The sequence below is a fragment of the Microcebus murinus genome, chromosome 15, assembly GCF_040939455.1.
Source record: "Microcebus murinus isolate Inina chromosome 15, M.murinus_Inina_mat1.0, whole genome shotgun sequence".
Classification (NCBI taxonomy): Eukaryota; Metazoa; Chordata; class Mammalia; order Primates; family Cheirogaleidae; genus Microcebus; species Microcebus murinus.
In genome coordinates, this window is record NC_134118.1 from 71587034 (window position 1) to 71603765 (window position 16732).

Genomic DNA, 16732 nt, shown 5'->3' on the forward strand with positions numbered 1-16732 from the left:
CCTGGGCTGGTTTTCTTCAGGATGAGAGAGGACAGTGGGAGAGAGCCCCAGTCAGTGCAGCTGTCCCTAGTGGAGGCCATTTACAATTCCTACCCCACCCCTTCTGCCACCTAACTGTAGACCCTGAGGTGAGCCCCAATGAATTCAGCATTGCTAGCCCAGATGAGAACTGCACACAAGTGAGGCCAGCCCTTAGTGCCAATCTGCAGAATTATGAGCGGGAGGTGGCTTATTCAGCAAGACTTAATACAACTACTATGAATTGCTAGTATTTGTTTTCTTAACATTTACTGCATGTTAGCAATATGCCAGGCACAGTCTTAAGCAATTGATCTGTATTAACTCATTTAATCCTAACAAATTCTATGAGATTTATATTTCCCACGATTTAAAAATAAGAAAACTGGAGACAGAGGAAGAGAGCCTGATACAATAGAGTAACCTGGTAGGCAGTGAACCGGTATTCTGTATGGGCTTTGCCATTTATATAAAGCGCAAATATGACACATAAGATACTAAACTGCTTTATAGTCCCATTACTCCCCCAAATTCCTGCTCTAGTTAGGCTATGTTCATATTGACCTTTCAAATCTTTCCCAGCTGACAAGCATTTACACAGCACTTGTCTGGAACACAATTATGAGTGCTTTATATTAATTTTACATATATCAGGATATATGTTTTACATATATTAATTGAAACCTTGTAGCAGTACTTAAGTACTACAATTTCTCTCATTTTGAAGATGAGAAAATTGAGTTAAAGCCAGTTTAGGTAACACAGCAGGGGTAGGCTTTGTACCCAGGAAATCTGACTCTGGTGTCCTGGTTCTTACCACTGTGCAGTGCTGACTCTCAGATAGGTGTGCTCCGATATTTAAGCGTTCATCGAGCCATGCCCCTCTCTCCAGTCTTTGCCATCCTTCCTACCAAAACCCTGCTCACTTCCAAGAGCCACTCCCCTTCTAGACCCAAATGCGAATATGTCTGTTCACATGAATTTCTTCATTCCTCAAACATTCATAATCTGCAGCATACATCTTGTTACTGGGTCACAGAATTGTTTTGTTCTCTAGATTTTTTTGTTTTTTTAAATAAATACATAAATCTGTCCTCCCTAATGAGAGTAAATCCTCAGGGTTGGGAACTCCTGAGAAGTCCTTATCAAAATGCTAAGTACATAGGAGTCACTTTATAAAAATTCGCTGACTTGAGTCTAACTGGAGCATTTACTGGATTAATATCGTGGCTCAATATTTGGAACATTCCAAACTCATAAGATCTGCTTGACAAAAGTGTCTTGTTACTTCAAACCCTGCTATAGCTGATGTGTCATTATCACACACTCTTCAGTCTGGCAGTCGTGGAGAAGAATAAATGAAACTGAACACTTTTTAGAAATAAGAATGACCTACATAAACAGGCATCACTTCGTAAACTACTTCTGTCTTTGAAAAAGAAGATAATGCTCCATTGTCCCAATTTGTTCAGATGGTTATTACTGGTTCAACTTTTTATTAAGCTCTTTCCGGACCAGTGTGCTGTGAGCATATTCTGCTCATGATCATTAGCAGTCACTGAACACCTCCAAGTCAAGTACAGAATTCTAACTTTGGAATATATTTGAAGGAGTTTTCAGCCAAATGGTCAGTGGAAAGGTTTACTAAATATCCACTTTGGGTTTGCAGTGGATATTTAATCCGTGGTAAAGTAATGCAAGGAACAATACCCTAATCTCGCCCCTCAAAGAGCAAACACTGAACTTTATTTGCATTTTGTGTTTTAAAAAGTATGGTTTTGAGTTAAAGCACTTCTTGAAGCAGTTAACACAAACATCTTTGTTACTTAAAACAACTATTTGACAAGATATAAAAAACTTGCCACTGTACAAAGCTGGTGCCTAATTTTATCTTTTAATTTCATATGTATGTGTAGATATGCATGTATCTATATAAATACCTACCATCTGATAATAACTCTCATGGATTTCCATAGAGCAGTTATTTATGCCTTTTGAAATATTGCCTAACACATGTATCTGAAAACCAGAGAAGATTTGAGAGAGTCCTCTTGGTTTTTGTAACTATTGTATGATTTATGACTTTCTGCTTATGGAAAGATTTGGGCTAGGAAACCATATGACAATCGGATTGAAATGTCACTGAAGAATCAGATAACATTGAATTGGATAATTCGACGCGATAGTGTGGAAGGAGGAACATCTTGCCTCTGAGGCTTACCTACATCTATAGATAATGAATCTTAAACTTTAAATGTATTTCAAAGCATTAAATAACTTCCCATCTATGATCTCATTTTGATTTTTGTCCAAATACATAAATATATTTCTATTATAAATGTACATACTAAATGTCACAATACACTTGATATCAGTCTTGTTTGATAAGATATAACAAACAGAAGCATATTTTTTGTTTTTCCCTTGGCATTAGAGGTTTTTGAGGTATCATAATTTAGAGATTCCCTTTAAAATGTTTAATCATCCCTGAGGTTTTATGGATCTTTTTTTTTTTTTTTTTTCCCAGCCAAAAAGAATTACGATTTTTAGAAACAGTTGATTGTCTCTGTGGTCGAAAACAAGAAGCCTTCTCCTTATCTAGAATGACACAGCCTGACCTAAATGCTGCAGCCACACTGGGGTTGCTGAGCACCAGAGGTGGCGGCTGACCAGGGTGGATGCCCAGTTACCCGTAACCACATCTGGAAACCCTGCCAGGGCCCGCGCTGCTGTGGGAGACGATCATCTTCGTATCTGCCACTACGGTGACCAATAATCATTATCAGCTGAGTTTTCAGAAACCTAACGAGAAAAAGCGAAGCAGGCCTGTAAGCCAAGTTCGTTAAATTACACTATTTCAAACATTCAAACTGTCGCATCGAACATGAAAAGCATAAGCAATCAGCCATAAAACTCCAACGTCAAACATGGAAGAAATCAACAATCAGTGATTAAAAATTAAAAGAGAAACTTTCCGGGTCTGAATAGTGGCATCTACAAGTGAAGATTTTGAAGCCATTCGTGATATTTAGTAAAGTGTCCAAGCAGCAGCAGCAGGAAGTACGAACGAACGGTTTGTGACTCGGAGTCTCTCTGGCTGGTGAAGCAGACCTGGAATTTCACGCGTTACTGAAATGCGCTCTCGCTTAGCTGTGAATACAGGTCTCCGAGGCAAGCCTTTCTAGCAACACGACTTCTTTATAGCTTCCTGATAGGCCATGATACAAATGTCCAAGTAAAGCATAAGTGGAAACAGATGCATTCACTCCAGTTACAAATTTATTTTTGGAAATTACAGGTCCGATTAAGCTGCATTCTCTGCATTCACTGATACAGCGCACAAATCTTGGCGGAGGCCTTCCTTCCCTGCAGGGCTGTGCGCTGTGTGAACTGCAGTGAACGTGCATGCTGAAGTGGAGAGAATATTAGGGAATTGAAAGCTGAAGTTTGTTTTTTCCTCTCGTCCGATAAGCCCTTTTTTGTCATTATTTAAGGGAGGCAAAGACCATTAGGGACAGCTAATAGCCCTCAGAGCCCCCAGATTCTACTGATAACTACTGATGGCAGAGTTAAGCCAAATTGCCTTCTCGACATGGTTCTGGGAACACACAGCTTCCAGTAACGGCGCTAGCAACCAGCCCTAAAAGCAGAGAGGGCAGGGATGCACTTAGAGGCAATTATCCATCAACATTGGAAAACAGGGTTAGTAGATTAAGAGTTGAGTATATGCAATATATCTTGATTGCAGCAAAGCAGTTGATATAACATTATTCAATTTACCAGCTAAATTAATGTAACTTGGTTTAGGCAGAAGTATAGTCAAATGAACCACCAGCTATCCAGAAGGCCATAAATAATAGATAACAATAAACACATTTGTTTTACATGCTCCCAATCTAGTTATTTTCCCCTAGAACTCTACTTCAGATCAGAAAGCAGTTATATAATAGACGCCACCCTTTAGTTATGGCTCTCAAGACCTCCTGGGAATCCCATCTGCTCTATAAAGTTGCAAGGACCAATTACAAGGACCCTCAGCAACGGTTACTCAGGGCTTGCTCTATCCACATTCAGTTTTCGGCTCCCCCTTACAGGCTGTTTGGTGTCTGGACTGTCTCCTAACATAAAATGTCATGAGCAGAAGCCCAGGACAGTGGAAGTGGCGTTTGCGTCCATACACAGAAAGTTACTGACTTTGCATTTTCCTGGGTGCTATGAGGGACATGAGGGTGATGGGGAAGTTTGGCGTAGGCAGAGCTTTCCCTTTCTCCTTGCAATGTCCCTTTAACCAGCGAGTAGCTTTTCCTGAACATGAGCTGACCTAACCAAAGTATGGTGACCAGGCTGTTTCCAACTGGTATTTTTTTTTTTTAAGATAGTCTCACTGTCCCCCTGGGTAGGGTGCAGTGGCATCATCATACCTCACTGCAACCTCAAAACTCCTGGGCTCAAGTGATCCTCTTGCCTCAGCCTCCCAAGCAGCTGGGATGACAGGCATGCACCATCATGCCCGGCAATTTTTCTATTTTTAGTTAGAGACCAGGTCTCGCTTTTGCTCAGGCTGGTATCAAACTCCTGAGCTCAAATGATCCTCCCGCCTTGGCCTCTCGGAGTGCTAAGGTTACAGGCGGGAGCCACTGTGCCCCGCCTTGCCAGATTATTTCAAAAATTTACTTTTAATTAGTACTAAACTGTAAGAGGAATTTACTGTATAGATCTTCTTACAAAAACAATGTGATGAATAGTATTAAAAATAGCAGCTTTTCAAAAGTACGTAAAAATCATCTTTATAAGAGCATTTTGAAAATTTAGCAAGATAATGTAAAAGTGATTGAGTACATTGTTTTCTTATAACACTAGACGAGGAGAGCCTAGAAAATCTTGAGGAAAACATTTTAACTGGTGTTGTTTCTGAGTATCAACTGGCTAACTGTCTATCAAATTATTTTCCTTTTTGATTATGAAGATAAGGCATAATTTCAAAAAATCACAAACATAAAAATTTCATAGTTAAATCGATTTTTGTGCATAATATTGACTTACACTGTTTTTATTCTGCATTCTAATTATCCTAATGTGTAGACTTCCTGCTTTGCATTCATTTTATAAAATTTTGTTCAGAGTCTTGATTAGAATTTCATATTTTTACTTAGAATTTGAGCCCCCTAATTTTTGCTTTTAATCTATAATCCTACTGGTACTACAGTTCTTATTTTTAATTTAATACTGTAAACTTATGTATGTTTCCAGCCCCTTCCCCCAATGCCTTCACAATTTTATTTTTTGTTTTCATTTTCTAGCCTTAAACTCCCTTCCCTTCAGAGATTTTCCTCTCCAGATCCATTCTCTGCCCCCTCTCTTCCCTGAGAGGCCCTGGGTGGGGAGGGCTGGGGTAGTGAGGAGGGGTCAGGGTGGGAGGCCCCCTCTGTGCCCCACCACACGGCTCCCTCACCTGAGGTCCCTGTCCCCTCAGCAGCCCCGCCCCCACAGCTGTGGCCCTGTCCACTCCAACGCCGTGTAGTGACAGGGAACACCAGCAGTGGAGATGAGCCCACACCACAAACAAGAGGTGGAAGGACCTTTTCCCTAGTTCTCCCCTTAACCTTTCCTCAATCAACCCATAAGCACTCTTTTAAAATCACTTCTCTAGAACCTCGGAATACTCAGACTTGCACGTTAATGCTCCACCAGGCAACTTATTTTCTTTTGTGAGTTCCACACTTTTCCAACACTACATATAGCTTCCATTGTCGTGGCCCATTTACAGGAGGGAGGATGAACACAGAACACAAAGCACAAATGCAGAACACAAAGAAAAATGCGGACACACACAGACTGTTGACTTGAGTAATAATACACCAGGTCAGTTTTATTTTTATACTCTAAAAAATTAGTTATTTCCTTGTACGTGACCACTCGGGCATTTCAGCAATGGCCATAAATTCCAGAATACGTAGCCTTAGGGAAGCAGATGTCCCCTGGCTCAATTTCCAGGTGGTTGCTCTAGGTACTAGGCATAGATCACGGACAGAGATTAGCAAGGATGGGCAAGGTGAGCCACAGGGGGCATTTCTCATCCCCAGCTTCTCTTAGGGTGACCCCCCTAAGATCTTAGGCTGATCCCCGGTGGCTGTGCCTGGCTTAGGTCGCCCCTCCCTTGAGGGATCTTACCCATCATCGAATAACCAGCCATCTTATGGGGCTCAAGCAGCAATCACAGGAACAATGTGTTTATCGTGTGGCCTCCGGACCCCCATTGCCTTGGGGTGGGGCAGCTTTTGCTTACTTGCAACTCAGGTCCTTTGTTATGCCTCTAGACAACAGCCTTGTTTGGCACAAGGACCTTGTCCAGAGCACATTGCTTTTAAACGCTCTGGGCAGAAACCCGTACATTACTCATTAAATTTAATTCTTAAACTAGGAAAATGTCAGTCCCCTTCATTCCATACTACCTAATCTTTGTCTTTCCAACTGCTCGTTTTGGTATCTGTGGTCTGTGGCACGGGGAGCCTGTGGTTCTTGCTGGCTCCAGCAGCCCGTTGCAAGCGAGCTCACCCCAGTGGGAACTGCACACTAGGCCCTGGTGGTAGGCGAGGTCCCAGGGGCAGGAGGCCGCCTGCCTGCATGGGGATTCCTAAACATCTCTGCAATGGAAAGACGGGGAGCACAGCACTGGGGCACAGGAATATCACGCTTTTAGAAAAGATCGATGGAAGGAGGTAGAACTGAATAGAGAATCTGGGTTGTGTTCTCGGTGAGAAATAATTACTAGAAATACAAAACAAAAACTGCAAGGCATTGTGCTAAGAAGGGAATCTTTTGGTCCCAAGTAGCCAAAAGCAGGGTTAATGGACAGGAGGAGTGTTGTGTTAACACGAGCTGGGTCTGGGAAGGCGGTGAGTGGCCAGGAGGCGCTGTCCTCTCTCGAGTCCGCTGTCCAGGTGCACCTTCTCCATTCCCCGTGCACAGTACAGATGGTGATGAAAAGGCTCCTGGAAGCACCAGGCCTTGCGTTTTACAGCCCCACGTATCTAGGGAGAAGCCTGTCTAAAGCCTCTTGCCCTTTCTGTGCAGGGAAAAGGGACCGTCTTTTTCCCCATTTCGGGTGTGGTTGCACCCGACCCGCTCCCGGTGCGGTGCGGTGCGGCGAAGGGGCGGGCAGCTCGCGGCCGGCGCCAGGCCCACGCGGGCGAGTCTCGGGAAGGACGCGCAAGCGGGGCGGACGCGCGAAGGCACGGCCGAACCAGACCGGGAACGGACGCCAAAGAAACTCCTCCATGCACATCGGTCTTAGAGACGGTTCAGAACCGAATCCACACCGACACAAGTTTAGGGCACAAACCCGAATTCGCTCGGAGTGAATTAGAATAGAAAAATGGAATAAAAGACTTAAAAATCCTTAATCATTCTCTTTATATCCACTTCAAGATAATTAAGTTATACATGCTTGTTTTTGTAAGTCCTTCCTTACTAGTTTCCACTAGTTCTTATGTTGTTAGAACTTATTCAGTTGAATAATTCATTTACTTCCATTCCTCCTTGTTTAATATCCAAAATATTTCAGGCTGTTAGTTTGCTTTATACATATGGATTTTTGGCCTCTTTCCATAAATTTTGATAAACAATATCCTCATTTGTTATTTACCTACTAATATGTAATGTCAGATGATGATATTTTTCTAATTCCAAGACTTTTCTACTTGAAAATACCGAATTGCCTAATACATTACCTTCTAGATGAAGACAGGTAAGACTGTTAAGGAAGGAATCTTTTGGTTCCAAGTAGCCAAAAACAAGGTTAATAGATAGGAAGGAACTGTACAAGATTCTGCTTGTGTGATTTTTGTTTTCATTTGGCTCTTAATATATGAACTTTTATTCCAAGCATATACTATGTTTACATGAGAAACATAAATATATATTCTACCTTGTCTCATTAAACTCTCTGAGCTTTGCTTCTGTTTTATAGGAAGTATTGGCCTTCTATTTTCTAAACTCATCAAAGGCTGAAAGCTCTTTAAAAGACATCTATAACAATTGCAATTCTATTTTTCTTTAGAGTCTGATGTAATTATTTGGCTCATAAAGGTCCATGACTGTTTTTCATGGTGAATATTATCTCATAGTTATTATGAAGATTGAGTATGACAATGCTTGCAAAGCACTTATTCAGTAATTGGTATATGGCAAATGCTCTATAAATGTTAACTGTTACTATCGGTTCCTAAACCAGTATTTTCTGCTTTTATCTTAATTTCCTTCTCCTGCATTTTTCCTGTTTCTTAAATTGAATGCATAGTCCATGTATCTTAAATATTTCTTATTAAATAGTGAAGTATTTCAAAGCTGTGAATTTTCCTTTATCTGGATCCCATAGAATTTGATATGGAATGTTCTTATTTTCATTAATCTCTATGTAACTTAGAAATTGTAATGTTTAGTTTTAATTCAAATATGTGGCTGTAAAATATGCATTGTTAGAATCCTGTAAGATTTTCTCTGTGACCCAAGTACCCATCATTTTTAAACAATATTGTATGGCTAGAAGAAAACAGCTATTCTCAGATTTTACTCTGTATGCAGTTCATACATCAATTCATATTCTTTAAATTTCTTATGTTTTTGTATCTTTCTAGCTAATTACTCTATTTCTATGAGGTAAATTTTAAATCCTCTCCCTCACCCCTGGATTATATCTTGGCTATCTGTAGGATCCTTGGATTCTAGTCTTTTTCCCTTAGAAAAGTATAAATATTGTTTCACTCCATTCCAGCTTCCTGAGTGGCAGAGGAAAAATCTCTCCCTATTCTGATTTGTTATTAATAAGCTCTTTGCTCTATTTAGAAGCTTGTTAGATTTGCTCTTTTTCCTTGGAGTTTGGAAATTTTTCCTGATTAAATATTGTCTTTTATTAATATAGCCTGCCAATCAAGAGCCTTTGATCTGAAAACACAACTCAGTGAAATATTATTTCTTTTATTTCTTTTTCCATCTGCATTTTAAAAATCTGTTTCTAAAAGTCTTATTGGAATATTTGATCTCCTGGGTCTATCTTCTATTACTTTTTTGTCCTAACAACCATTCTGTCTTTTTTTACTCTATTTCTTTTTTCTGTGATTTCCAGCTCATTTTCCACATGATTACTGAAGTGCCTTCATACTGTGTCCTCACATGGTAGAAGGGATGAACTAGCTCTCTGGGGTTTCTTTTATAAGGGCACTAATCCCATTTATGGGGGCCCTGCCCTCATCACCTGATCACCTCCCAAAGGCCTCATTTCCCAATACCATCACCTTGGGGGTTAGGGTTTCAACATATGCATTTGTGGGGCGGGGCATGAACATTAAGTCCATAGTTGACACCAAGTCTAGCTATCTCCACACTTCCACTTACTGGCTATCAAAGACTCTAAAATGACATTGCTAATATCACAGGGATTTTATTATAACACTTTCATTTTGATTAACCACAGGTTTTTCTTGCTGGTATGAATTTGTCTTAGAAGTATGTTTCTGTTGGTTTTATGTTTGTTTCCTAGAGATAAAATTGACGTCAAGAGAAACTTATTTCATAATTTTGCCCATATCTATGGCTACACTGAGATATGCGGACTCTAGGCAGGCAATATTTATCCCTCAAATTTATTATTTTGGAGACAGTGCCTTGCTCTGTTCCCTAGGCATGAGGGCAGTGGTGTTGTCATAGCTCACTGCAACCTCAAATTCCTGGGCTCAGACAATCTTCCTTGAAACAATCCTACAGTCCCAAGTAGCTGTGACTACAGGCACATACCATGACACCTGGCTAATTTTTCTATTTTTTTTTTTTTAACAGACTGGGTCTTGCTATGTTGCCCAGGCTGATCTCAAACTCCTGATCTCAAGTGATCCTCCTGCCTTGACTTCCCAAAGTGCCAGGATTACAGGCATGAGCCACCACACCCAGTCTCAAATTAACACTTGCTGAATATCTGTTCAATATTTGTTCAATGGAGGGGAAAATAAACTGATTCTATGTTAATCAAAATACGTAGATCTTTATATTCAAAATAACACTTATTACATGTGTTATCTATAAGATACTTTGAATTATTTCCAAAGTTCAAAATTTTTAAAGAAAGTTCAAGAAAATTTGCAAGAGAAAGAATCATATGCAGAATGCCTGCATAGCCTTCACCCTGAGTCACTCATTCTGAACATTTGGTCCCTTTGGCTTTTGCTTCATTTGCTGTCTGTCCCATCTGTCCGTCTATCTACCTATGAGTCTATTGACCCACCTAAATACCTAACAACCTTTCTAATCTATTCATCCATCTACATGATATTTTCTGAACTACTTAAGAGTAAATTTCATACATCGTGACCCTTTACTCCTAATAATTTCAGAGTATTTTTTAAGAATAAGAATATCTATGCACTTACGATGATCAACTTCAGTACATTTAACTTTAGTCTCTTATCTGTATTCCAATTCTGTCAATTTACCTATTGGGTCATTTAATTATGAAATGTCCAATTTCAAATCAAAAGCGTAGTTGATCATATCTCAAACAAGCAGTACAGTTAATCAGAGTATGCACCTAACCATTGACACGGTTTTGCCGTCTTAACGGCAGCTTGTTCATGCCAGCAGCAAAGAAGCCTGGAGAGCAGTGAAATCGCAAAAGGCGATTTCCACAGCTTGTTGAGAATTGAATATTTTTTCCTTGCAAGAAGTGGTCAGAAGCCTGGAGGGAAGTGGTAGTCAGTCGGTGAAAGCCTGGTGAATATGGTGGATGGCAGTTTCCAAGTCCAGCCTGTGTAGCTTGAGCGGCGTTGTTTGTGTGACGTGGTCGAGCGTTGCCTTGCAAGAGGACTGTCCTGTCTCTAGTGACCAATCATGGCTGCTTCATCACAAGCATCCTCATCATTCTGTCCGATTGGTTGCAATAGATATGTGCTGTTGACCAGGTTTCACGAAGCTATAGTGGATAATACCACTGCTGGACCACCAGACAGACACCACTGGCTTCTTTCCGATGAATATTTGGTTTCGGACTGCTTTTCGGCATTTCATCTTTATCCAACCATTGTGCTGAACATTTGCGGTTTTCAAAAAGAATGCATTTTTCATCATGTGTAACAGTATTTTGTAGAAATGGCTCAACTTTGTTGTGGCAATAAAGGCAAGCTTTGAGACAATTCTTTTCCTGACATTTACTTCATGTGGAACCCATCTATCCAGCTTATTTACCTTGTTGACTTATGTCAAATGGTCCAATATTGTTAGAATAGTAAAGCTGAACCTTGCTGCTCATAGGTTGAGACAGAGGTTCACTCATAGTTTGAGACAGACTTGCTTCCACTACAGCTTTTCAGTTCATCATTATCCACCTTGGTCTTAGGTTACCCACGTGGCTCACTTTCAAGATTGACATCACCAGAATAGAACTTCTCAAAGCATTGATGTGCTGTGCATTCATTAGCCTTGTCCTTCCCAAAGACTTGGTTGTATTTCAAGCTGTCTGTGCTGCGTTGGTTCCCCAAGGGAACTCATATTCAAAAATAACAAAGTTCTTGATTTATCCATGGCTTCACAAAGATTGCTGTAAAAAAAAAAAAAAAAAAAAAAAAAAAATTGAAAGATAATCAGAAGCCAAAATATGCATTTGAAAGACTGAGGATGTACTTTCACAAAAAATCAAGAAGTGTCAAAGTGTCAGATATCAACTGTACTTAAGTGTGAAATGTCCGATTTCCTTAATATAACCTATAATACTGTTCTATACAACATTATCGTCCCTTCAGCATAAGATCCAGTCTAGGACCCACTATGTCGTTTAGTCGCCATGCTTGTTTAATTTCTTCAAATCTGGAAGATTTCTGCAGCTTTTCTGTTTTCTATGACATCGGTAGTTCTGAAGACCAGCCCTCCATTTTTGTTTCCTAATTGAACACTCCTCATTTTGTATTTGCCTATGATTCTTGGTGACTGAATCGAAGTTATGCAGTCTCGGCCAGAATTCTACGTAAAATCAGCTCAAGCCTCCTGGGGCATCACGTCTGTCTGCCCCTCATTGACGCTGTTAACTTTGATCATCCCGACTTCTCCACTGTGCAGTTACTGCTTTTCTCCTTGCAAGAAATAGCAATCTGTGAGACACATCTTCAAGTCCATGCAAATATTTCCTCCTCATCAAACCTCCCCCTCTTGATGTAGCTCCCATTGAGGAGTTTTACCTGACCTAGTATTTACTAGGTCAGGTCTGCTGCAAAATGATTTTCCCACCCTGCCTCAGTGCTGGAGTCGGACGTTTCTCAGGACAGCGATGGCTCCTTTTAGAGACTAAGTTTGCTCATTGCTTCTGGGGTGTCTTTGCTTCTAGGAAAACTAAGAAATACATTTATTTGGAAATACACATACACATACGTAGTTATTTGTATGTACCCATATACACACGTCCACATGCACAGGCATAAATATGTATGTGTTATGTGTGTAAATATTAATATATATACTTATATGTGCATATACATGTTTTAGAATTCATGAGCACCCACAAGGCTCTTGCCATCCCCCACTTCTTGTTTTAAGTCCCATTTTCCATTTGAGATCTCTGGCTCCCAATATAAACACATTTGCCTACTTGCTCAAATCCATAACATCTAATATCATCAAACAGGTTTGTAAGTACTGGTTAAAAGAACGATATGGTAAACAGCTCTTCATTGCTGTATTCACATCTTCTGATGTATATAATATGCACATTTTTCTAAAGGAAGATTATTAAAAATTAGTATTCTTAATAACGATTGTCAATCTCAAAGGTGTGAGAGACCCTGGCTGTAGCATTCAGTCAAATTTTAGCACAGAATGTTAAGCCAGTTCTTGTTCTGTGCAGGCGAAACTAAAGGCATAACCAGCCTTTGCCAAAATACAGCGCACTGTCACAGGAAAGAATCATTTCTGATCACCGTCTGATTTTATTTCTGAGCACCAGGCATTGCCGATTACCGGAGAGAGAGTTTATTTTTTCCCATAAGTCCCATTGCCAGAATTTAAAACCCAAATCGAATTATTAAACCATCACAGAAAAATCCTGTTGCTGTATATTTTGAAAGGAAAAACAACGGATAAAGAAAATGCAACCAAGAGGAGTGCTCTTAATTCTCTTAATATAAATTAAATACCAATTTAGATTCCTGCTTTGAAAAACAAAATAATGGCAGGCTACAATTAGAGCAATAAAATTTATCTGTAAGAATTTAGGAAAGTTTTTGCTCTTACCTCCTTGGGCTGTGAGAAAACACATTCTCTAGTGCCTAAATGAAGGGGGTGTTGTATCACTAACATAAAAAGCCACACTTTGCCACTGGCATTTAGAGTTTTGACCTAGGTTATGTGTTTATAACACTCTTAACTTCATTCCAGGAAGAAGGGCTAAATGCCACCACGCATTCAGAGAGACACTGCAAAAACAACCTACTGGGAGATATGGCATAATGTCCACAAAATTTGCCAATGCATGAATAAATGATTTCATCTTTAGCTATTTGGTGGTGTTCATCCCAGCCCATTTAGCATAAGAAGCCTCAAAAAATTCTGCCTGAATTTTAGAAGTTTCCTAGGTTCAGCTAAGGATAGGGTGGGATTTCCATTTTGGTCCCATTTTAATGACCATTTTTTTTGCATCTCGAAAGTAGTAAAACAGGAAACTTTCCTGAGAAGGAAAGTATTTGACCGGGAGAATTTGTCTTTTGCTGTCACAATCTTCAGCTACCATTCAGCTAAATGTTGTTTGGAATAATATGGCCTTAATGCCCCTATCTCCTCCTGAATTGCTCAGACGGGCGGGAGATTAGAGTGAAAAGAGGTGCCGGTATTATCTGCGCCAGGGCGCCGGGGGTCACGCTACACTAACAAGGCCGCCCCAGTCAGGGTGACAGAGCCCAGCTGCTGACTCCAAGGCCCGGTCGTCAGAAGGTTCCACTTACTGCAAAACTCTGTCTGCGGAGAGCTTGTATTCCACTAGTTTTTTTTTTTTTTTCCCACCTCTTAAAAAAGTGGCCAGCTCATCATCATTGTCCTTTTTTAGGAAGGACCCACATGTGAAACCACTTACCTGTTTAACCCTGCGAACTTGGAGAAAACGTGTCATGCCACTTAAAAGACCTCAACTCGGGTTCTGCCTTCTCTGACTCCTGAAGTGGTCCCCTAATGAGCCATTTACCAAGAAGGCCAAATATTAGATTTTTTTTAATGCCTACACATTCTCAACCATGAGTTTCGTTGTGGCTGCATATTACAAATTGTTCTTCCTTAATTTATCCTGGAAAAAGTCACGCCCTAGGCACACAGACCACGTGCACTTGCGTTGTAATCTTGAAGAAGCTTCTTGGTAGAATTTTTTTTTAATTTTTAAGAATACTTCCTTTTTTTCCATTGAGCATTCTTCATTCATGGTAACTTTTTTTTTTTTTTTAAGATGAAAAGAAAATTCCCGGCCTTGTCTGGCGCAGGGCTGGCTCTGGGAGTGGGTCTCCTTTGTTTTCTTGCTTGTTTCTGGGGGTGACCGTCTTTGGGGTCAACAGAGCTCAGAAACTGGGGTGGTAGTTCAGCCAGTAGAGGGAGATAGCGCTATCTAACAGCTTCGTTAGGCACAACCTAGGGCCGTACGAACGTTTGCACAGAGTTGCTTTTCAAATGGCACCATGATAACAAATGTCTGTACGCTGTTTTTCCTATAAAGTTGAAGTAAACAAAACCACCCGGACTCTCTGGGGGCAGAACAAGTCAGGAGAAACTTCCTGGTTTTCAAAGGTTGGAAAGATGAGTCCTTCTTGAAAGGCAAATAATTTTTAAAACTATGTTCGTTAGACTGCCATAATTTAAAAACATTATTAAAACAAACTTAACATTCACACAGGGGCCACAAGGGGTGAGGGAAACCTTCATCCTTGGGCTAAGCTCAAAGGGGCCCTCAGAGTTGATCACTTGTTACGTGATTGGTGTCTAAAATGGTCTCGCCGTGTTAACGATGCACAGCGCAGATTTCGTCTCATCAGGGAATGCACTTGCACTGGGGATGGGGGGAAAGCTATGAAAGCATTTTTGGTGCCTTATTTTTTCATTTATCAGCATCTGTAATTACAGTTAAGTGCTTCCAAAACACGGTCTCCATCTAAAAAAAGGCCCTGCGTTTATATGATGCTTTTAACTTTTCAAGGTATTTTTTATGTACTATCTCATTTTAAAGTAGATCTGACACAGCCCCAATCTATTAAGGAAGTGACCCTTTAAACCCAAGAACACGCTGGAATTTTTTTAACTATACTTAGCTGCCATTATAAAACTTAATGAAAGTAATGGTGACACTAAAACTTCCATAATCAGCATAAAATCATGTGGGTAAGACTTGCAAAGGGCCATTAAATTATTCTTTTAACATTCGTAGGGCTTTTACATTTTTATATCAATGAATTGAAGTTATCTGTTTGTGTTCAAAGTAACACTGTCAAGAATTTTGAGGGCCACTAATTGAGAATATTGTAGAAATAAGTCTTGTGTGTCCAGACTCATCTATAAATAGACTTGAGATGTCAATTGTTAATATTTTTAAAAACTATAATAAATTCTATCCTCTTGAATTGTACCATGTCCTTTTTGAAATACATGTTCCCTCTATGGTATCTTAAACACTGGACACCCAAGCACTGTTTTTGGTTGTCTCAATTCCTGTAGCTAGGAAACTGGGGTGTCTGTTCTGGTTCTTGTCCATCTTCTGGAGTAACAAGGCCATTCTGTTAAAAGCCAGCAGAGATATTAACTCTGTAGAAGTTGTTGATTCATTTCTGAATAACCATCTGAAAGTGTGTGACTGAGTGGTCATGCATCAAGTAGTGAAAATTGAGAAACAAGGGTACTGGATCCAGTCAATAAAAATCAATTGCTTCAGCGGGGCTAAGATGTTTTGGGAAAATATCTTCCCCCAAACTTGAGCCAAGTCTGAGATAAATAAGCACCATTGTCATCTCTTGAAACTAAATTATCTGGGAATCTGGGCTTGTTTCCTTAATATTTCCAAACTCTATCATTTTACCCACAATTTGCTGCTTTTATTAAATTTTTCACACTTTTAAATTATATATATATAAAATAATTATAGGGCTATATGTGGTAAACATGTAGAGAAATATGCGTTCTTTTTTTCTTAGGCAAAAAAACTGGAGCAATTAATTTTGAATTGGTGATGTTTCCCATGTACCTCTATCATAGTGTAGAAAATAAAATTACTTGGAAGACTATTGCTTTTTACATCATAAATTTATGACATTCCTTGTTGAACTTGAAATAATAGATCATGGGAGAAAAGTAAAATAGTATACCATGTAAACAACCACTTATTTCAGGGAAAAATACTTATGCTGTGTTTATATAATATTTTAAGTGTTAAATGATAATTTAATTTAGAAATACTCCAAGTTATTTTAATAAAGCCTACTACAATCACATCCTACATGTCTCTACAGGTACCTATGAAGGTTTAATGCAACAACTTCTATGAACACATTTAAGTTACAAGAAGTTCTCAACTATTCCTATGATTAGTCTATTAAACATATGCAAGCCATCTTTGAGGTTCACAACCATAGGGATGGAAACTGAAACATTATATAGAAAAGGACTGTTTCATACAAATGACCCAGATAAACTGCTTAAAATTAACAAAATCTGT

At 39.6% G+C, this 16732-nt stretch overlaps 1 pseudogene; it reads left to right on the plus strand.

Annotated features, from left to right (window-relative positions):
* LOC105874678 (large ribosomal subunit protein eL15-like) overlaps positions 1-16732 on the plus strand; it is a 53411-nt pseudogene that overhangs the window by 24784 nt on the left and 11895 nt on the right.